Source organism: Ambystoma mexicanum, chromosome 5p (assembly GCF_040938575.1).
Source record: "Ambystoma mexicanum isolate Mex_15411 chromosome 5p, UKY_AmexF1_1, whole genome shotgun sequence".
In the NCBI taxonomy this organism is placed as follows: domain Eukaryota; kingdom Metazoa; phylum Chordata; class Amphibia; order Caudata; family Ambystomatidae; genus Ambystoma; species Ambystoma mexicanum.
Window position 1 is genome coordinate 217,883,293 of NC_090930.1, and position 17,024 is coordinate 217,900,316.

The window sequence follows — 17,024 nt, forward strand, 5'->3', positions numbered from 1 at the left end:
AAGAAGTGAAAAAAGAAGATATGGATTCAATGGGCAGCCAAGAAATGGGCCGGAGGGCACTAGAGATCGATGTACCTGGTAGAATAACAAAGAAGGTATGAATAGAAGAATTTAAAAATAGAGTGTAGGAGAGCAAGATGGTAATCATGGAGACTGATAAGAAGAGCAGAGTAGTAGACAAGTCGAGAAAGTAGAAATGGGGAGTTTAGTGTCTTGGAACGAAAGGAAAGAGCAAACCTTCCGAATACTAAAAAGCTGAAAATGACAGGAAGGAGCGGTGGGAGGAATGTGAGAAGAAAAAGAAAGAAAGTGACACCGAGATCCTGAGCAGATGGGACATAGGAATGAGGGAGTGGGGAAAGGAAAAGGTGACAGTGCGGGAAGAGGGAGAGATAAACGAAGGAAACATAACATGTCTGTTTTTAGAATGGTAACGATGCAGAAAGCATCTATGAGTGGGTGGAAAGCAAGCAAGCAGACATGTTAGCATCAAAAGTAACAGTAAAGAGGAGAAAGATAAGAAGATCTGTGAGTCATCCTTGTAGAAATGCCAGGACAGACCAAATGGCTTAGTCATTTCAGCAATAGGAGAAGTATAGAGCAAGTACAGCAGAGGACCAAGCACAGAGTCTTGAGGTACACAGTGATGTAAAGGAAGGCTGGCAGAGCATTTCCCAGACCCTCCAGCTTATTGCGATTTTGCGATCCCGCAAAATGCCGCAAAAACGGCCGTTTTGCGCAAAATGCCGCAAAAATGGCCGTTTTGTGCAAAAACAGCATCTTTAAAAAAAAAAATCTGCAAAAATTACTGTTTTGAAAAAAAGAATCCTCAGGGTGCCAGGTGCTCAACTTTTTTTTTTTGTTTTTATTTACACAAGAAATGAAATCACTTGCGCCCCAAAAATTGCAGCCCAATCCACAAGGGACACATGAATGGGCACATTTTATATGCGCGCCCATTCAGATGGCCTTTTTCACCTCCTTGATCAAATAAAGTGGCGTTTCTGTCAATTTAAAAGCACATCCAGCATTTCAAAGCAAGATGCACTTTTAAATGTGCAGAAATTGTAGGCAACCCTACGCGCACGGGATGTGGGGCTGCAACTGCATGACAGGGTCTTTCCTGACCCTGTCATGCATTTCTTTTAAGGTATGAACCGCTGCTGAGTCGCTTGCATTTCTGTTCCTCAAACAGGATAAAAATGCATTTTTTGGGTCACATTTTACAGCGGCAGGCACCTAGAGTGCCTGGCCCTGTGAAAGGCGCTGGGAGCTTGCAGAACACTGTCGGGAGAGCGATTCTATTCAAAGTACTCCCCATTTTGATGACAAAAATCTATCGAATGTTACAATTTGACCAATTACGTGCAGTTCTATTCGATCGATTTTTATAAATACTGAACATGTGTTGCGGGGGTGTCACCCGCTCCCCTTGTTTAGTATTTTTGGTCTAGGGTGGTTGCAGAAGTGTTTTCCCCTTTTTCCTCAAAATTGGAGGCGGGGACAGAAAAAAAAGGAAAATAACAAAAAAAGGACCCTGCAGAGTCGGATCCGACCCGCGTTAGAGGGACGGATCCGACCCGCGTTAGAGGGACGGATCTGGCACCGCAGGGTTGCAGGGGAAGCTGCAGCGACCAAGCGGTTAAGTAGGGGAGGGGGTCGGGTGGTGGTGGTGAAAGGTACATTTTGGGTTGTTTGGCTGAAGTGCAAATCAATTTGCAGCAAAATTGACTACGGTCAATTCCGCCGCAAATAATTACACTTCGTTCAAACAACCCAGAACACCATTCAAGGCAGCTGCCAGCGCACAATTTGCGCTACAGCTCAAGCCTGTGGAAATGCGCCGGTCACCTTTGAGAATAAGGTGACCTGCTCATTTCCAAAAATGGGTTGTCTAAAAATAGCATATCCTCCGTTCTTTTTTTAAATGCCCCCTCATTTGAGGAACTGGGACAAAATCTACATTTAAAAAAAAATAATAAAAATGGTTACACTATGAGAGAGAGGGAGAGTGATGGGTGAGATGTGAAGTGATGGGCAAGAAAGCAGAGGAAGAGCAGTGGGTCAGAGGAGGAAGTGCTGCACAAGAGAGCAGAGGAAGCAGTGATGCGGTGGGCCAGAAATCTGAGAGCGAGCAGAGGTACAGAAAGTAGAGGAAGCGGTTGGCCAGAAAGAGGCAGTGAGCTGCAGATTGGGAAAAAGGATGAGGGAAGAATGTGATAGAGTGGGAGAAAAGATGCAAGATGCAGAAGCAGCACAAAAGAATGAAGGACTGTATATTGAGGGAGGAATTGTAGAGTGTAAGGTGTGAGTTGGGAGTATGATTTGGAGTGTGGCAGGGGCTGGGCAGTGCAGATTGTGACTTGACAGTGTGACATAGCACGTGAGTATTTGTATGACAGAGTGAGAGGTTAAGGAATGTAAGTTATGATGGAGAGTTGGTGAGATGTTTGTGGGTGTTTGGGGGATTGGAGAACATAGAAGGGGAATATTTTCAGCATTACAATTGATAATGATCAATTTAGTTAATACTATTAAATAGGCATGAACATTAAACCAGAAATGTAGCCAAATCAAACACTGTTCTGCCAAGCCAGAGACATCTGGGACTCTTCCTATTAAATTAATACAAAAGACACATAATAATGATACCCTGGCTCTCTTCTAGCCTTGCACTCTACCTATTTCCTGCAATGTGGCAATCTTACACCCTCCAGTTAATACAAAATGTCCCGCAAAAATGCTGCAATAAATAAAGGTTTGTGCCGCAAAATTTGCCATTTCATGCCGCAAAATTTGCCATTTCATGCCGCAAAATCCAGGCCAAGACATTGACAATGAGCAGTCAGAGAGATAGGATTGAAACCAGTTGAGAGCAGCGTCAGAAATACTAAAGGGGGAAAGAAAGGATAGAAGTAGATGGTGATCCACGTTATCAAAAGCAGCAGAGACATCGAGTAGAATTAGGATTGAAGCTTTTTGGAATGATGGGTAGAGAGATAGAGAGTTAGTGGCAGTGACAAGAAGAGTTTCACTAGAATGAAATGGACTAAAATGAGTTTTAAGGGAAGAAAGTAGCACGTTGTGATCAATGTAAGTAGAAATGTGTGAGTAAACAAAATGCTCCAGGATTTCAGAGAGATAGGGTAAGTGGGGGAGTAGGGCAAAGGTTAGCTGGGGAGGAAGAATCAAGGGAAGGTTTTATGGGGGAGTAGGGCAAAGGCTAGCTGGGGAGGAAGAATCAAGGGAAGGTTTTATGGGGGAGTAGGGCAAAGGTTAGCTGGGAGGAAGAATCAAGGGAAGGTTTTATGGGGGAGTAGGGCAAAGGTTAGCTGGGGAGGAAGAATCAAGGGAAGGTTTTATGGGGGAGTAGGGCAAAGGTTAGCTGGGGAGGAAGAATCAAGGGAAGGTTTTATAAGAACCACTGCATGTTTGTAGATGGAAGGGAAAAGAGAGGTGGAAAGGAACATATTGAAGTAGTGCTGAAATAGGATAGAAGGAATGGAAAGACTTAAGCAATAGGAGAGGATAGACAAATATAGAGACGGGATGCAGAGGGATGAGCATGAGCAATACAGTTCACCGCGTCCTGATTCAGAAAGAAGAGAAAAGGAAGAGAAGGAGGAGGAGGTGGGGAGAAGATTTTTTGATGTGGAGAATAATACACTTGCAGGGAGGTGCAAAGTAGAAGAACCTTATCAATAAAGAAAGAAACCAAATCAGCAAGGTTGCGTGAAGAGTCAAGTGATGGATCAGGAAAAGGAGGAGAAATAAGTTGTTTTAAAGTCTAATAGACAGAGGAGGAATCAAATTGGGGTAGTGCTGCTTTTTCGGCTGCTCAAAGCGATGAATCATTGGTAGAGTGTATGGAGGATAGTGAGTAAAGGTCAGCTTCAGGCTGAGAATTGTATCCATCAGCGTTTAGTAGGACGAGGAGAGGAGCTAAGTACTCGAAGATCGGAAGTGAGTCATGGTTGAGGATGTCTATAGGATGCACGAAAGGTGCATGCAGGGTGAAGAAGGGCAAGTGAAGAGCAGAAAGCAGAAGTAAGAGACGAAGAGACCATAGGGAGCTGGGCGAGATCAGGGACTGAAGGGCAGAAACGAGATATAGGGCCTCATCATGAGTTGGGATGCATCCTGGCAGTAATATCGCCCGACTGTTCAAGCCTTAGCACCCACCGGTCCCGTGGTATTCCCGCTGGATCACGGGTTGCCGTTAACGGTAAATCCCCATTTCCCTTTGGGTCCATTGAATCCAATGGGCCACTTTTGGCGCTAATAGAGCAGGCCAATGCAGCCGGAGGTAATAGAGCCGAAAATATGGGATTTTCACCTCCAGAAAAAAACTGAAGTAAAACAGCCAACGCAATGCCCAACTCCTGACAGGGCCAGCCCTTATATGCAGCGGTAATACTGTTACCGCCACATTTAAGGGCTACAACCCAACTCGTGATAAGGCCCTAATAGTGTGAAGAAAATAAATGTAAGTGGGAGAAGGGAAAGGTGCTGTCACCTCTTCATCATCTGTGTTAGCAAAGTGACCAGGGAAAACATGCATCCACAGGGCTTACAGTTCAAGGCCTTTCATTTGCGAATGGATTTGTGTTTTGTCTTTTTATATGGACAGAATGTATTTCCTGGAATTCTTGAGAGCTTCCACCTTGATTGCTCATGACAGGTCAAGTGAGAGATCACCTTGTATTGGTCTTTCCCTGGTCATTAGCAGATAACATGCAGAACATTGCTCTCAGAACAATTCCTGGCAACAGTGCAGGGACTACCACAGCCTCCTTCTTGCTTTGTAACATGTCCCCAGATTTCATAAAATAAGGTTAAGACTGAGGAAATGGGGAAGTGTCTGGAATCCATTTAGGGATCAACTATCTATGACACACAACAGACAGAGTCTTAACTCATCTGGGCCACTTTCAGAGACACAATTTAAAAAAAGACATCTAAAATAAAGATTGTCCATTCTATGCAGATGAAAACATTACCAGATCCATCATAGCAGTGAAAGTATAAATGTAAGAATGAATGGAGGCTCAAACAGTGGCTCAGACACCAAAGAGGGAGGTTGGTGCTAGGGCTAAACACATAAGAATCGAAAGCCACAGCCTAGTTTTGTGAATGGTCTACTCAAACAGATTAAATAGAACAAATGTTGTGGATGTCTTATCACAAAAACTCAAAATACATAATGAGTCTTTTTGAATTTAAGAATTAATTGCATGAAGGGGACAAACTCTCTAAGCACCTAAGAGCAAAACGTCCCCTCCAGGCAATTTTTCTCGTGTCTACCATATATGGGTAAAACATAGATGAAATCACTTTTACTCTTCACTTTTTCATAACGATGCTGGAAAGGTGTAAATGGTTTCCACAAATAATGATTGTGGGAGGCAGTCACAGCTCGTTCCTATGGAATCTGCCTGCTTTTACCACATGGTAATTTCAGGAGGATTCCATAGGAATCCATTGGTTTCTGTCAGCATTAAAATTCATGCTGAGGGAAAACCTGACAAATTCGTCAGGCAAATCTTGAAAAGCAGGTGGACATCCAACGTCTGTTCTGCCTAAAACTCTGGGTAACAAAATGATGAAAATCCTGTGGTTTGATATACATGGTAGTAAAATTTTACTGTAAAAGAAATAGGCTCGTAGAGGAATCTGTGAGACCACTGATGCTCAATAGCTGAGTCATAGAGTAAGTAGATTCAGAACGCAGAAAAGTTTACAAAATGTAGTATTTCTAATGTTCAGTTAAGTTTTATGTGATCACGAAACTTTTATTAAGACGAACAAATATATTTAACCGTACTAATGGTTAATCAATTAAGTTTACTTCCAGTACAAACAAAAATAATTTACAAAATCGTTGAAAGATAACACAACTTGGCTATGTTTAGACAATCAGATATGAGTCAAGTTAACAAAAAGACTCAGCACCAGAGCCTATTTACTTAACATGGGGCCTCATTACAACCGACCCGGTGTGGAAACAACGGTGGCGGTAAATCCGCCGCCACTGTTGTTTCCATGCCGGGTGATCACAACTCCTGCAGGCAGAGGCGTCAAACCCGCTAGGTCTGACCTGGCGGGTTTAACACCGCCCGCCTGCAAGCGGACGAGGAAACACCGGCACCATCATAAGATGGTGCCGGTGTTTCCATGATCCCCGTTCCCATTGAGTCCTATGGATCTCAATGGGAATGGGGATTAACACCATTCCGCCTCCGGAATTCCCGGGCCACTGGGGTTGTAATGCCCCGGTAATTCCGGGAATCACGGAGGCAGAATGGTAATACGTGTCCAGAGGTAACCAGGCAGTTTTACCGCCTCGGTTAGCGCCAGACTGGTAATGAGCCCCATGATGTCGAATGCAACCTTGAGGTCATGGTGGGCGAGGAGGCATGAGTCGTCCTTACACATAATTTGGGGTCATCATCCACCACCTGGATGGTGGCTGTATCGAGGTTGCACTTTGGCCAGCACCCTGACTGATTTATGACCATTACACAAAATATAGGGTTGCCCTTTAGTGCTGGTGTGGATTTGGGGCAGTTTACAGTATTGGACAAAGAGATTGGAGATGCACACTATGGACAACACGGTTTGCTGTCAATATTCATTTAAATTCATCTTTAACTGTTTTGTGCTGAAAGAGTCACAAGTAAGAAAACATAAAGAGGTGTCTGAAGTTTGTCAACATTTTTAATAATGCAGTAAATAGTGACGGGTACATTCTTCAGTGACAATACCTAAAGATTGAAACCCATGATCATGTATTGATCATGCCTTTAGAATACAGTAATACAAACATAACTAATCGGGCTTACACAAATAGGGACCCTGATTTTTTTCAAAGTAGTAATAAGTCCACTACATAGGAACACAAATGATTATTTCATCCAAGTCTGTGTTTCTTTTGTTCTTAAATTCTTCTGTGTATTCCTTCATTCGCTATTTGTATTTTTTACTTCATGTAATTTCTAAAATAATATTTTATTATTCACGAAAAACATTGGTTTCAATTTTTAAGTATTGTCACTGAAGTATGTACTTGTCACTATTTACTGCATTATTAAAAATGTTGACAAACTTGAGACACCTCTTTATGTTTTCTTACTTGTCACTCTTTGAGCACAAAACAGTTCTAGATGAATTCAAATGAATAATGACAGCAAACTGTGTTGTCCATAGTGTGGATCTCCAATCTCTTTGTCCAATAGAGTAGTTGTGAAGCAACAACTTTTTCCAGGATTTTGCCAATGAACGTCGGGTTCAAAATGGGCCTGTAGTTGGCCAGGTCACCTGGAACTATTTCTTTTATATTTTTAAAGAGGTCGTATTAGACCAGTCTTGAGGGTGTCCGGGAAATGAGGGTGAGGGAGGCATTGATGATGCTGAGGAGCGCATTGAGCACGGCCCTGTCAGTTGTTCAATGACAAAGGTCGGGAATATATCATCAGAGTCAGAAGTAGGTTTGAGGGAGGAAATCATGTTTAGGAGACCCGCTGGAGAGAGAGGAGAGCATTCGGTCCAGAGGGGTAGTGTGTGTGCCGGGTGCAGAGGATGTGCTGAGAGAAATTGATTCTATGGTCTCCCATATTTTGTCTATTTTTCTATAAAAATGTGTTGATTCTGTCACATTTTCCTGTGTTGCTGGTATGGTTGGGTGAGGATTTGGTACAATTCTTTACTGCTTCAAGGATGGCTTTGCTCCGATTAGAGGCTGCTGCAATGCTCCGATTAGAGGCTGCTGCAATGGAGGTGGAGTACTAAGAAGCATCTTTGGATTCGGTAATGAGAATCCTACAGTTTGAGCAGAGACATTTGAGATTGTTGGGGGGCATGAGTATCCACCAGTTTCATATCAGAGTTGCTGAATAATTCCCAGAAGCCCGAGGTGTTCCCTGTGGTGAGGTAGTCCTCAGATTTTTGTTCTAGCTCATTGAAAGGGAAGGTTTTGAATGAACGGCAATGAGTAAGGGGGCATTTAGCCTGAACTTTGTGGGCCTGAGTCTGGGTGGCTGGCTGATAATGAGATGGCGGTGTGGTCAGGTCAGTCAAGTGGGATAGGGTCTACACAGGTGATGCAGGGGGATGATGTGAAGATTTACTCTAGGGTATTGCCTTCATTTTGCGTGGGGGAGAACACAATTTGCTTAAGGTCGATGGAAATGGTCAGTGTGAAAAGCGTGCTTCGAGTGTGTTTGTTAGCCTGGGACTCAGGGACGTTAGAATCACTGAGAAATGCATTATTTGAATGTGCTAATTTGGCAGAGGAGAGTAATTTGTATAAATCTGCAAGGAAAGAGTCACTCCTGTGAGGTAGTCTGTAGATGAGGTGGAAGGTGATAGATTCCTTGTGTGATAGAGGCAACCAGCAGGTGAGTGATTGAAACAAGATTGTTCTGGTAGTGGGGATGATGGAGCATGGCCAATCACGCCAGTGGATGATTTTACACTCCATGTCTTTGGTGGTCCACTTCCATTTATCCAAAATTATTGAACTAGTAAAGAATGAAACTAAAGCCATCTCAGTGCTACTTTAATTGAAATTCTGATTGAAGATAAACCGTTGAAAAGTGGGAAAGTCTTTGAAAGTTCGGACATGAAAAAGTAATTATCTCTGCAATCAAGCACAAGAAAAAATATTCACCAATTTAACATATCAATATTTGCTAATGGAAAATAAGCAGTAGGTAGTACAGGGCTTTGGGGACGCTCATAGAAATAAAACCTGTTTGCAATGAACTTGGGGCTATGAAAAGCATGAAAGACAATCCAGAGGGTCTTGAACTTAATAAGGCTTTTGGCAGAGAGCCAGTGCACAATTCTGTGAGGAGGAGAAACATGGCCTCAAACAGATATGGGAAAGAAGTGATGGCAGCTGCATTCTGAATATGCTGAATATGCTTATGATGGTCCGTCTCTTTCTCTGCTAAATATAATCAGTAAGCATTACAATAGTCAAACTGAGATCAGATGAAAGCATTCTTTATGTCTAGCCTATTATGAGGGTATAGGTATTCCATGCAACAGCATATGCAACACTATTGAAAGAAACAGGGCAGGGATAGACAAAATCATCTGAGGCTTGAAGGAGATTACAGAATCAAGAATAATGGCAATATTTTTATAAATGGGCAACTGGGGATGAGGATGTACCAACGGTTTTTTGATATTGTTGTTTGGCTACTCTGGGGCTAAATTGTACAAACTCGGTCCCGAGGATTACAAAATGAACATGCTGGTCAGGAAATAGTTGCTAGTTTATCATTAAGGTCCCCCTCAAAATTTAGGAGGAACGGAATGTCATCTGCATAAATAGAAAACCTTAAATGAAAGATGACCTGAGATATTCAGCTATTAAGCCAATCTATAGATTGAAAAGGAAAGGAGACAGAATGAAACCCTGAGGAACGCTGCATGCAAGCGATGGGATGAGAACATAAAGGGGCCAGGGACACTGACTGTATTCATGTGTAACTAGATCTGATAATATAACAGCTCCCCTGATCTTTAATCATAGACAAAGACAGTTTGAGTCATACAATGGCTTTGAAGAGAGTCAGATGTACACGTTATGTCTTCAGCTCACCCCCCACATCCGTTATACTGGAAGAAGAGTAAGATAGCATTTTGTGTGACATCAGATGTTGTCCCAATACTGCATCAAAGATATGAACGACATTATGTACACAGACAACCATATCGAATGTACCTTTGCACTGATGTGGTGGAAGGATGTCTGCACACATGACTGAATATAGAAGGGCTTTTAAGTGAAATCAGACCAGAGCCAAATGAGGTCATGAAGAGAACATACTAGGATGTGCCTAATCGATATGTGAATACTTAAAGAATGATGATGTAACTGAAGTAACAAGAGAAACATGTACGCATAGATGAAAAAAACATATACACTAAGAATATAAGTGAGAAGCGAAGTAACAAATGCATATGGGCAGAAATGCATGGTAGATGAGACCGATATAATCTTTCTGCAGGAGCAAATATAACACGGGTATATCAGCCATTATGGAGAGATGGATGTCGGTTTTGTATAATAGTGAGCTAAGAATCTTTGAATGGAGATATCAGAACTGCAGAGCTGACAGAAAACAGCTTTGTGCAAGGAACACAGAGCATTTGTTAGGCCTGGGATCAAGGATGCCACATCAAGAGGCAACTGTAAGGCACAAGGGGACTGAAAGAGGATAAACTGCATATGCAAGACATATTTCTCTTCGATTAAGCGAAGGAGAAAACATTTGCAAGAGCCAATTATTGGACCATTAAGAATGCAGAACGCATACGTAAGACAGAGTAACCAAGGCTTAAGAGGCCAAGAGGAGAAATATCACCCAGCTTAATTGAATCGAAAAGCACTAAATAAACGGTTGAAATGGACACCGTCATGGTCTCCTCACATGTGGTGCAAGACTCGAAAATAAGGCCTATTCAATAAGCTACAATTGAAGATAGTGATGATCCTACACTCCCTCAAAAGTCCTAAAGAAGAGAATAGTCAGCAAAGTCAACTACAGAGAAGAAGCCTTGGCTCAAGGCCTAATCAATGAGAGATGGAAGGCTAATTGATCAAAGCAGGCAGTGGTCTGACGTTGTTCCCCGCACCTGGGTTTTATTTTGCTCAAGTGCTACTAACGAGTCGAATGTCCACGGTTGGAAGAGAATGCCAACCAATCATCAGAACCTATGAAGCAGTCTACCATACATTGTTGCAGGGGCCAATCTGTTGTTGTTATTCTGCTACTAATGTGTAATATACACAGTAAGAGGTAGTTCAAGGCGTGTTCACCTTGTAGGGGACAGCCAATTATGCTACTTACCCATTAATGAAATATAAGTATATATGTTCCCCTAACAAATCTCTCCTGTGTATAGGTTTTACTGTTTGCCAAGTAGGATGATTTCATAGATGACATAAATCGAGGTATAAAGCCCTTGTATAATCAAAAATATAGCTGAGAGTGTGTTAGTTGTGATCTGTTTGTTCACTAGGTTTCCCTACTTTATTTGAGCTGATAATAAAGTAGCCATATTCCTTGAGTCTGTCTGGTTATTTCCGTCTGAGATCATTTATTGGTAATTCCATCTGGCACTTGAAATGCTCTACATGCTACTGCACAATTTGTCCTTGCCCCCTTCACCTGTGGGTGCACCAATTGACTTACTAGTTGGTAAGAATAAGGGGAAGGAGAAAAGAGAGGGAAAAAGAAAAGATCACTTTGATCTACTTACTAAAAATAAAAGCAACCTATCCTTACCGCCCCAACATGTTGATTTAGATAATCTTCTCCAAACAATACAAAGTCACGTTTTGGGTATTGTGAATTTAGAGCCTCTACGGCCACCTGATCAAATCTGGGGGTTCTGAATTCTTCTTTCCTGAATACCCCTCCAATGTTCAGGAGGGACATATCTCTCTTTTAGCTGTATCAGACCATTTACAGGATGAACAGGAGCTTGAGGACAGTATAACCTCATCCAAGGTGCAACCCTGTAATACTTCTCCTAATTGGATAGATTACCACTCACACTTCTTAGTTTTTCAGGAGTTGTGTAAAACATGTGTGGTGAGCTAAAGGACCAAACAGGTCATTTAAATAGTATATTAAGTCAAGTGTCCACTTTGGAAAAGATAACTTTGGACAGTCAGAGAGAAACACAGGAGAAGGGAAAAAAGGGAATGGAATAGATAGAAGGCTTCCATATGAGAGATCAGGTGGAGTTACTACCTGGGCTGATTTCAATGACTTGGATGTTCCTTTGAACCGGGGATCCTCTGGGGAATTTATTTTAGTACATAATCTAGAGGTTGGGACTGGAAACACAAATGAGAGCAAAAAACAGAAGAGAAGTGGTGTTAAACAAACAAATGTGACTAAGGGCCTCATTAGACGGATGGCGGTAAGGGTTTACCGGTACCGGTAATTTACCGGTACCGGTAAATCCTTACCGCCTTACTACGAGGTCCCTTTGCGGGTTGGGGAATTTAACGCCTGCTTTTTGCAGGCGTTACAAACCAACCCGCAAAGGGACCAGGGAGCTAATTACGGTACCGCAATTTGCGGTACCGTAATTAGCACCTTCACCCATTCCCAAAAAAGCCCTATGGGGAAAAAATGGGAATGGGGAAGGGCATTGGTGGAAGGGGGAATTACCGCCCCGCCAACCTTGGAATAGGGCGGTAATTCCCCTTTCCACCAAGGCGGTGCCGGTATTTTACCGGCATGAACCATGGCGCTAACAGCGCCATGGTTCACCGCCATCCGTGTAATGAAGCCCTAAGTCTTCTAGAAAGTTCCTACGTAATGTTACGAATTTGGCCCCTAGGGAAATGAGGAATCAATTTTGATAGTGCAAACATGTGATCAGCCTATGTTGGATGATCCAATGGGCAGTAGCTCTGTTCTTTTAGAAGATTCTGCTTCACTTATTATTCTGGGAATAGAAGAGGACGTGGAGAAGGGGAAAAGAGGTTGTTATGTTCACGAGTGGATAAACATCAGGAATCAAACAGGACACGAAGTGATGCTAGCAATAAATAAACTTTACTTAGGATAATTACAGTGCAGTAAGCAGCGGCCTCTGGCCACCACCAAGCCACCAACCGACATTGTCTGGAACCGAGAACCATGCCATGCTCCAAGTCCCCCGTGATTCCAAGTGTCAGTCTGTCAGCCAGAAGAGCCTGACTTAATGGAAAAACATTTTAATAAACATAACACAGTGGAAGTGAATATAACAGCACTCATACATGTAACTAGAGGCATGTGAAACATGTAGCATTCCTAACACCTCCATTCCTCCTGACAATTTGTCAAATAACATTTCTCTCCCCTAACACAGCCTCTCTCTCCTTGTTCCAAACACTTCCTCCTTTCACCAAACCGAACCTCCCAGAACCTTAACAACGACTTAAGGTCCAAAATCTGGAATTACCTTTTCTCACTTTAACTGGCAATTTTACTTTGATCACATCACCAGGCTTAACCTCAAACATTCTACAACAATACTTTTCATCATATCGCCTGTTGGCTTTGTGTCCACTGACCAATACCATCTCTCTCACCTCTTCTACGTAGACCTTTTAACATCTAGACCTACCATACATCCTGGGGACCAATGAGTATTGGGTTTTCTACCCCGCAGCATCTCAAATGGTGCAACACCAGTCACCGCATGCGGAGACAATCTGTAGTGAAATATTCTCTCGATGGCAGCTCTTATCCAATCTCCACCCATGGCCACTGCAATCCTAACCCCATCCATCAATGTGTGGTTTAACCTTTCTACGCATCCATTGCCATGGGGATGATACAGTGCTATTGTCACCTGTTCAACCCCATACTTCTCTAAAAATAACTTGAACTCCTTTGATATCAATTGGGTTCCATTGTCTGACAGACACCAGTGGGGAAAACCCTCCCACCAAAACAAAAGTTCCAAAAACCTGATGATGCTCCTGCTTCTGATTTCTTTCCAAACACATACCGCCTGCCATTTTGATAACAGGTCCTTAACAAGCAACAAATATGAGTCCTTACCCCCTCTGATATAAAAAATTTGTAGCAAATACAGCGAAACTTCAGCGCACTGAACATTGGGACTGTCCCTCACCGTCATGGGAGGCCTGTGCACCTCAAGACCTTTGCCACCTTCCACACACTCAGAACAATGTTTTACCATTTCTTCCACATCATTGTCAACACCTGACCACCAAAAATAATGAGGCCCTTGAACCTTGCCGAACCCAAATGTCCACTATGGCCCAAACCTATTACATCCTTCCTCATGTATTTGGGAAGAACCAATTTATTCCCTCTACCCAAGTAAGAATCCCTCACACACAACTGTTACACTCACCTGGTATCCACGAGGGCATCACACGATACTGGATGGTGGTCTAAGCGCTATACCCGACCCCTCTCTGCTTGGTTATGTGCCACACGTTGGGTGCCACCTATAACAGGAGAATGGAGGGTTAAGATACTGGTTCTGTGATGGGTGGAATCCCACCTCCCTCTGGTCTAAATCCCCTCCCTCGGGGTTATTGCTCACTTTAGTTTTTTGTGCATTGAACTCTCTGTCCTGCATCTCTGTGCAGGGGCGCATGGTTGGTGCGGGCATTCCATCGACCTAGATGCTTCACTGGTCCGTGTGCCCTTATGTCGGGTCCAGACCGACTGGGACTCCGACTCTGCTTGCTGTCTTCCAGGTGAGTTATAATGTCTTTTCCATCTTTATTCTGTCTCTTTCTTTCCCTCTGTTTTCTCTGTCTTTTCTACGTCTTGCTCCACCACGCTGTTCCGTAACAATGTCTCTTTTTGTTTTCACAGGGATGGTTGCGATCTCGGAGTTGCCGTGCCGATGGCAAAGACCACGATGAGTTATTGATGGGCGGAGCGCTGCGCTGTTTATTTGTGTTAATTGCTAACGTGTGTTCTCTTCTCTTCTTTGTACAGGTTCCAGTGATGTTCCGGAATGATGAGCGATCGAAGCGTTGCTTGCCCAGGTAAGTGCTTTGGTAATGCTGACCTTCTTCGTTCTCCCTTGCAGGTTGCGGCGAAACCCTGAGATGGGCGAGGTAAGAGAAGCTCAGGGTGTTGCTAGGACTCGCTGCTTGCTCAGGTAAGAATTGTTATTAATGTTGTCCTTGTTTCTTTACCTTTGCAGGTTGCGGCGAACTCCGCAGATGGGCGAGGTAAGCGAAGCGCAGGATGGATTCAAGACTGGTTACTTCACAGGTAAGTGTTCTTGTTTGCTAATGCTGTTCTTGTTCTTCTAGGTTATTAATGGAATCCGGATCTAGGGCTTCAGGATTGGGCAGACGGAGAAGCAGATGAGCAGGAGCTGGACACGGTGAGCGGTAAGCTGCAGGAGTGCAGAATTATGCAAAGCGTGTTCTGCTGTATGGGTGTGGTTTAAATAGCCCAGGTAAAGTAGTTCCAGGCCCAGCCACAGCCAAAACACTAGACCGCATGGCTTGGTTCTAAAGAACTGAGCTGTGTAATAGGCCTCCATGTTGGATTAAGGTCCAAAACTGGTATTACTTTATTCCTGATAGCTTTGGCGCCATGATTGACTCCATGTATGTTTCTGATGGAGTTTTAAGGCCCTTGGGGCCATTGTGAAGGGCTTTAGCCCTACTGCTGCCTGGGGGCTGTAAACCTGAGGGGGTCAGGGGCATGGATCGTGACAGCACTCCCGCCCTAAGGCCCCGCTCAAAGTATTTCCTCCGTCTGGCCCTGGTTTGGTCGGATGGTTCCGATGAAATCGTTTTACCAGGCGTGGCGCATGGACGTGCTCGCTAGGCTCCCATATCCTGTCCTGAGGGCCGTATCCCTTCCAGTCCACTAAGTAATATAACTTGGACCTGGTGAGTTTAGAATCTAGGATGTCCTTGACTTCAAATTTGGGTTCTCTGTTAACCAGTACTGGATTTGGTGGTGTTTTGACCCGAGTTCCAGGCTGAACAGGTTCTAAGAGTGAAATGTGGAATACGGGATGGACCTGCATATTTGGTGGTAAAGATAGTTTTACTGCCACATGATTTATAATAGCCTTGATGGTATAGGACCCTAGATATCTGGGACGAAATGTTTGAGTTCTTCTTAGGGGCACATGCCGAGACGCCAACCAGACATCATCTCTGACTTGGTAGTCTGGGGCTTTTCTTCGGTGTTGATCAGAGAATCTTTTCTGTCTTTCTTTTGCTTGGATCAAGTGTTCTTCTGCCTTTATGAAGGCGTGAGTGATGGTCGTATGTAAAATCTTCCCTGCAGGCTTTTCCAAAGCCATGGGGGTATCTAATTCGGAGGTACGTGGGTGCCTTCCATATAAGGTATATAATGGACTCTGTCCGGTACTGGTGTGTAGCAAGTTGTTGTAGGCATATTCGGCTATCCACAGCACTTCCTTCCAGCTTTATTCCACTTGATGTAACATGCACCGTTGGTATTGCTCTAGTGTCTGATTTGTCCGCTCTGTTTGGCCATCAGTTTGGGGATGGTGACTAGTGGACAGACGAATATCGATTGCAATTGCGCAACTCTTCCTCCAGAAGTTAGACACAAACTGACTCCCTCGGTCAGAAATCAGGACGGAGGGTAAACCATGGAATTGTACGATTTGCTCTAAACCCACCTTTGCCAGACTGGATGCGTTTGGTAGATCCTTAAGCAGAATGAAATGGCCCATTTTAGAGAATAGGTCAACAACCACTAGGATAGTGTTGAACCCTTGACAGGGAGGCAGATCTGTGATGAAATCGAGGGAGAGTGTGCCAAGGTACAGGTGGAATTTCCAGGGGTTGAAGAAGGCCTGCAGGTCTTTGTTTCTGGGATGTATTCTGTGCACAAATGCCACATGACAGAATAAACTGCGTAATGTTCTTTCACCATGTCGGCCACCAATAATTTCTTTTCACCTTGGCTAGGGTCTTGGCAATTCCTGGATGTCCTTCTATCATGGGGTCGTAATAACCAGAAATTACTTGTTCTTGTAGTGCCTTATTCGGTAGATATAAACGCCCTCTGAAATAAGGGAGTTGGTTCTTTGCTGTGTAATGTTCACCTTGAGTGGTCCAGTCTTGTAGAGCCTCTGTGCTCATTAGGAGCCAAATTTCCTTTTGGAGTTCGTCCAGTGATAACGTTGTTGTAAGTCCTAGTAGTTTGTCACCTGGAATAATGGCCACCGGGTCTGGGGTTGAATATCCATTCTCATCAATACCCATGCGGGATAGGGCGTTGGCTTTTCCAATCTGGACTCCAGGTCGGTACGTGATTATTTAATCATATTCTGCGAAGAATAAAGCCCATCAGAGTTGACAGGATGATTGAGCCTTTGCCGTCTTGAGGTATTGTAGGTTGCGATGGTCGTGATTCTTGTAAGGATTTGTCTGGTACCTAGAAGGTAATTCTGCCAAACCTTAAAGGCTGCCTTGACCGCTAGCAGTTCCTTGTCTGTTATTGCATGGTTAAGTTCAG

General features: G+C 43.6%; 1 long non-coding RNA gene across 4 annotated transcripts in view; it reads left to right on the forward strand.

Moving 5' to 3' along the window:
• The window catches only part of LOC138480870 (uncharacterized), a 213,673-nt gene that overhangs the window by 147,265 nt on the left and 49,384 nt on the right, over window positions 1-17,024 (forward strand). The gene's annotated exons all lie outside the window — the stretch shown is intronic.